We start from the raw sequence: 6,823 nt of genomic DNA, 5'->3' as shown, positions 1-6,823 counted from the left end.
TGAATTATTTAGAATCTAGGTGTCAATCCTTTGTGCAATTAAGATTATTTCCACATAATTTTGAAGAATTTGGTATAGTCCTATTTACACCACCCCCCCCCCCCCCCCCCACCTCTAGTACATCGATAGTTCTACTTTCAAGTGGTATCAAAAATAGGTTGCTCTTTTTGGAATTTACCTCCTAAAGAAAGATTTATAGCTATAAGATGTCAAATTTCGAAAGTTTGTCCATTACCAGGCCACCTCCCTTTGATGGCTCAAATTATTCATATTGAAAAGCCATGATGAGGATCTTCCTCAAATCCATTGATGAGAGTGTGTGGCAAGCCACTATTACACAATGGATCCCTCCTATAATGGAAGTATTAGTTGAGAATGAAACCACGCCTGTTTTTGGACAACTATTCAGAAAAGTGAAAGTAGTGCATATGCTAAAGCCTTAAATGCTATAACTTGTGCTCTGTCACTAGATAAATTCAAAAGAATCATTTCATGTAATACAGCTAAACAAGCATGGTATATACTTAAAATGACACATGAAGGAACCAACATTGTGAAAATGTCTAAGATCCAAATCCTCACAAACAAATTTGAGGAAATTCGTATGGAAGAAAGTAAGTCATTTATGGACTTCTATAAGAAATTGAATGATATAGTCAATTCTATGTCGGGTCCTAGAGATAAAATTTGTGAAAGCAAGGTTTGTGCAAAAATATTGTGATCACTTCTTGATAGGTTTAATTCGAAAGTTACTGCTATACAAGAATTTAGGGATAGTGATACAACGAAGGTTGAGGAATTAGTTGGATCTCTTCAAACTTATGAGACAAATTTCAAAGCTCCTAAGAATAAGTTCATTGCCCTCAAATCCTCTAAATATAAATCAAGGGATTCTAATGTAAATTAAGATATCGAGAAAATTGAGGATGATATGACTATGTTGTCAAAGAAATTTTATAGAATTTTCAAAAATAGGAAAAGAATAGATTTTCAAAAATTGTTTGACAAAAGAAAAAGAAACTCAAACTATTAGAAACCTAAATCGAAAGACACTCAATGCTTCAACTATTCGGAATATGGGCATCTTACTTCAAAATGTCCTAAAAAGGATAAATTGAGAAGAAAATGCATGATTGCTCCTTGGAATGAATCATCAGAAATTGAAACTAATTCAAAAACTAACGAATCAGACTAGGAAACTGTAAAAGATCTAAAAGCCTTTATGACTATAGCCAGAATCACTTCTTCAGATGATTGTGAAACATCTGATTATGAAACTCATAAAAGTGACTCTGAAAATGAAGACGATTTTCAAGTTGCATATGATGCCCTGTATGAAGAAAGTTGCAAGATTGTAGCCAAATTGAATATTCAAAAAGAAAAATGTGCCAAATTACAATTAGAACTTAAAAATATTGTTTTGGAAAAAATCTCAATTTTTTGATTATTTTTAAAAAAAGCAAAATTAGATTTAAGTCTAAAATTTTTTGAATCGCAAAATCTTAAATATGAAAATGAGATATTAAAATAGTTTCATCCCTTAAGAGTTCAAATGATACTTGGAAATATACCCAAGGAGATCTAAAACTTGAAAAATTGTTAACCTCATCTCGCCGATGTGGTGACAAATCTGGATTGGGTTATATTAAAGATAACATTATGAAATCTAAAAATCTACTCCTACTTTTGTAAAAGAAGAATCTTCGAACTCAAAAAAAGAAACTCTAAAAGAGTTAAACTGTAAAATGAATTACTTCAAAAATGCAAAACCCTTTCAAGAAGCCTCTAATGTAAAAACTTGTGCCAACTGCCACAAATATTAAAGGAGAGATAATACAAATCCTCCTTTAGCTGATAAAATTATGGACTTGCTTAAAGAGTTGTTGAAATCAAACTCTGGTAAGAATGGAGTAAACAAAAACATGAGAAATCCTAACTCCTAAACACAATAAAAGGTAAGAGACCCTCCTAAACCTAGAACCATAATGAAATGGGTTCCAAAGGTTAAATATCTTGTTATCCACACAACTTTCAAAGCAAATAGTCATTCAAGATGGTACCTAGATTGTGGATGTTCCAGACATATGACAGGTGATAAAACCATTTTATCAAACATCAACCAAATCGATGATGACTTAATTACCTTCGAAGATGGTAACAACTGCAAGATCATTGGTAAATGTAATATACAACTTCTTAACTTACCTATCTTCGAGAATGTTTTATATGTTAAAGGTTTAAAACTTAATCTACTGAGCACATCATAAATATGTGATAACAATCAGTGTGAAATTTTCGGATAACGGATGTGAGATAATAAATAATAAAGGCCATGTGATATTAAATGGTCGTGGAACATCGAAAAATTGTTATATAATTGATGAATCTTGGCAACAAATCATTCATGATACATGGTTCAATCAGACGATACTAAATTATGATATCAATGTCTTGGGCATGTAAACTATAGAGATCTATATAAATTGAGCAAAAGAGATCACTTGTGTGTCTTACCCAAATCGAAAAAGAAAGAAAACAAAGTGTGTAGTGCCTGTCAGATAGGCAAGCAAATCAGTTGTAGTCTGTTGAGACTCAAATATTGCATATTTTTCCCATTTATATCTTGGTTTTATGAACATGATAATGCTTAATGGTATATTTTATACATGTTTGTGTTATAAGGTGAGTTTAAGAGCTTAAATAAAAAAGAATGTTAAAAGCATGGATTTGATGCTCAAGAATCACCAAGGCAAAAGAATGGACCATTTGGAGACTAAGATTGAAGATTTCAAGACCCCAAGAGTTAAGAAAACCAAGTGGAAAAGGATGAAAGTGTAGAAATTCGCAGGATCTGAACTTAGATGACTTCGAATTAGGTTCGATGACATCGAAGCCAGTCTTCGATGACATCGAAGGAGTCTTAAATAACATCAAAGAATTATAGGAAAATCAAGTTTGGTTGCTGAACAAATTGGATGCAGTCTTTGATGACATCGAAGCCAGTCTTAGATGGCATCAAATTCAGTTTTAGATGACATCAAACTAAGTTTGATATCATCGAAGGGTTTACGCAAAGCCTACGCGGAGTGAGAAAATTTGAAGCGGTTTCTGAATTTTTCAAACCAGTTTGAAGGAGGGAGTTCCCCACTTATAAATAGGGCTTCCCAAGGCATTCCTAAGCATCATTCAGAGCATTCAAGGGCAAGATCTAGGATTTTTTCTAGGGTTTTTAGATCTTTACAAGTTCTTTTTAGATTTTTATTAATTTATTTTCTTACTTTCTTGTTGCTTTTTCATTCTACAATTTAGTTATGTTTTTTTAGTTCCCTCTAGCCTAAGATAGAAGGGAAGCACATTGGTTTAATGATATCATAATTTATGATGATTAATTATTTTTAGTGATAAGATGAATGGTGTATGCATGTTATCAATTATCTAGGTTTAGGTTTTTTATCCTCATGTGAGATCCATATTCATGGATAGGCTTAACCTAGATTAATTAGATTTCTTAGATGGGAGATGTTCTCAACCTACTACATTTCCTTGATTCATTATCTCATGGATATTAAATCCTTAAAATAATTGGTGCTTAAGAATATATGTTAATGATGCTAATCCATGATTCTCTAATCTTTTATATCATTTATTAAAATATTTAAACTGTTTTATTTTCCAATTAGGCCGACCATAGTTCTCGGATCCTAGTTGTGTTATCAAAGTTATCTTCATTTATTAATCATTAACTTATGTGTGGAACTTTGAAGCTTGGGTGTTGTTTTAATTCTGTTATATTTCATACTTTCAAAACCTTTAAAATCATTTCATTTGTTTAGTTTACATTACTTAGTTAGTTTTGCATTTGATTTTCTTATTCTCATAAATCATCTCCTTGTGGGATCGACCCTATATTCATAGGATATTACTTACAAACCTTTGCACTTGAAGGCAAGCAATCAAGTTTTTGGTGCCGTTGCCGGGGAGAGACGGAGATAGATTAGATTTGTACAAGGTAGCTAAGGTAAGTTCTTTTGTAAAACCTCAAAATTTCTATAGAATTTCTATTTTACTTTGAAAGTAAATTCAGTTGGGCCTTTCAAGCACTAACTGTGACATAAGGTTGCTCCTGCTTGGGATTTCATCACCCAAGTGCTATGGTTGTCCTACAGTTGCTGTTTGATCACAAAGATCATCCATTGAATATATTTTTCAGATTAGCGTAGTTTAATTTTTTGCATTAGCTTTACTTTTTATTTAGTTATTTTACTTTGTAGATTGAACCCTCATAGTTAGCTCTGCCGCCTGGGTTGTGGATTTATTTTACTTTGTGGATTAAACCCTCATGGTTGGCTCTACCGCCTGGGTTGTTGATTTATTTTACTTTGTGGTTTGAACCCTCATTGTTGGCTCTGCTGCTTGAGTGGTTGATTTATTTTACTTTGCGGCTTGAACCCTCATGGTCGACTCTTCCGCCTAGGTTGTTGATTTATTTTGCTTTGTGGTTTGAACCCTTATGGTCGTCTCTACCACCTGGGTTGTTGGATAAGTTTTTATTTTTTACTCTAAGTATCATACGTGCTATTTGAATTTGTGGTTTTTGATGTGTGGTGTGGATGGTTTATGTCTCGTTGGAGTAGGGATTAAAACAATCGACTCTCCTCCGAAGGTGGACTAGTCCTTGGCCTTGATCATTCATTTAAGAAAGGCATTCAACACCACTTAGATTCAATGGCAGATCCAATTGATAATGCAAATCCAAATTTGTTAGATCCAAATCCAATCCAAAATAGAGAAAATCAATGCAATCCTCCTCTTGAGGATGAGAATGAAGTTCATAGGAATGTGTTACACCAACAACAGACTTTACGTGAACATTTACACCCAGAGAGGTCAACTTTACCATCTTGCATTGTGTTCCCTGCTCACAAAAGAAACATTGATTTTAAACCAGGTGTGAATCAATTGATTCCTAAATTTCATGTCTTGGATTCTGAAAGCCCCTATTTGCACCTCAAGGACTTTGAGGAAGTGATGACAACATTAGGAGTAAACTATGACAATAGGGATGCAATCAAACTTAGGTTATTCTCATTTTCTTTAAAGGATCGAGCCAAAACATGGCTCAACTCTCTAAGACCTCATACCATCACTACATGGCAAGCCTTAAGTAGAGAGTTTTTGAAAAAATTCTTTTCCGAGCACAAAACAAATGCACTTAAACAGGAAATCATATCGTTTTCCCAGAAGGGGAATGAACTATTTTTCTAAGCTTGGGAGCGTTTCAAAGACCTTCTACTCACTTGCCCACATCATGGTTATGAACCATGACACTTGATTGATGCCTTCCGAGAAGGGCTCGCCATGGATACCCGACAGTTCATAGAGATGATGTGTGGTGGAACCTTTCTTAACAAAGATCATAATGAAGCTTGGGATTTTCTAGACATGTTAGCAGAGAATACTCAAACATGGGATGTCTCTGCTAAACCGGACCAAAGTAAACCCATTCCTAGAGAGAAAGTGGGGATGTACGTCCTAAGAGAGGAAGACGACCTTAATGCAAAATTCGCTGCATTGGCTAGAAAGGTCGAAGCCTTAGAAATTAGAAAAGTTGATGCGATTAAAGAAAATATCTCCTTAGATAATTTTTATGGCATTTGTGGTGGTGTCGACCATGACACAAAGGATTGTCCAACAATCCTAGTTGTACAAGATATCATACATGAACATGGGCAAGTAAATGCTATAAATAACGACTAAAGGCCAGCCGTGCAACCAATGGGAAACACGTACAATCCAAATTGGCGTAACCATCCTAATTTTAGTTCGAGGAGTGGGCCACAAATTAATACACCCAATCACCTCAAAGGCCTCCACAAAACAACTTCTTTGGGGCACCTAACAATGCACCATATGTGCCCCCACCAAAGCGATCATCTGTAGAGGATGCATTGACCTCATTTGTAAACTCTCAAGCTTAAATGAATTAGTCTATAATCCAATCAAATTAGGAATTAAAGACGGCCATGGCTAGGACTGAGACTCAACTAAATGTTAGGAAAAAAAGTACACTTCCTTCTCGACCTGTGTCAAACCCTAGAAATACACATTTCATTGGAGACTCAAATCCAAGTGAATTACATCATGAATAAGCTAAGGCTATCATTACCTTGAGAAGTGAAAAAGAAGTCGATAACAAGATAATGCAACTAGTAGAAATACCAGAGGATGAGCCATTTTCTCAAGAGAATGGAACCGGTTATGGTTCAAGAGCCGCAACAATAAAAAGATAAAGAGATTAAGTCACATAAGCCTCCAGTTCCGTTCCCATCTAGACTTCGAAACCCGACTGTCCCCATGAAATATCAAGAGGTGTTGGATGTGCTCCTAAAGGTCACTATTAATATTCCTCTGCTTGATACTATTAGACAAATTCCATCATATGTTAAATGTCTCAAGGACTTATGCACTGTGAAAAAGAAATTAAATGTGCACAAGAAGGCCTTCCTCACTGAGAAAGTGAGCGCTATCATTTAGAAAAGGGCTGCACCCAAATACAAAGACCCGAGAAGTCTCACTATTCCTTATATTATTAGAAATTTCTAAATTGAGTATTCTTTACTAGATTTGGGTGCAAGTGTCAACTTAGTACCTTATTCGGTTTACCAACAAATGGGGTGAGGCGAGCTTAAACCAACCACAATGACACTCCAACTCGTTGATCGCTTCATTATGGTACCAATGGAAATTTTAGAGAACGTGTTATTCCAAGTGGAGCAATTCTACTTTCTCATGGATTTTATTATACTAGACACTGAACCATATG

At 34.8% G+C, this 6,823-nt stretch overlaps 1 non-coding gene across 1 annotated transcript; it reads right to left on the bottom strand.

Annotated features, from left to right (window-relative positions):
• Positions 1–5,208: 5,208 nt before the first annotated feature.
• On the bottom strand, positions 5,209–5,315 carry LOC131226365 (small nucleolar RNA R71). Its single transcript, XR_009161755.1, has one exon. It is a non-coding gene; the product is annotated as a small nucleolar RNA R71 (small nucleolar RNA).
• Positions 5,316–6,823: the final 1,508 nt, after the last annotated feature.

This window comes from Magnolia sinica, chromosome 14 (assembly GCF_029962835.1).
Source record: "Magnolia sinica isolate HGM2019 chromosome 14, MsV1, whole genome shotgun sequence".
In the NCBI taxonomy this organism is placed as follows: Eukaryota; Viridiplantae; Streptophyta; class Magnoliopsida; order Magnoliales; family Magnoliaceae; genus Magnolia; species Magnolia sinica.
Note: the sequence above shows the minus strand (reverse complement) of the source record. Positions and strands in the feature narration are given on the sequence as shown.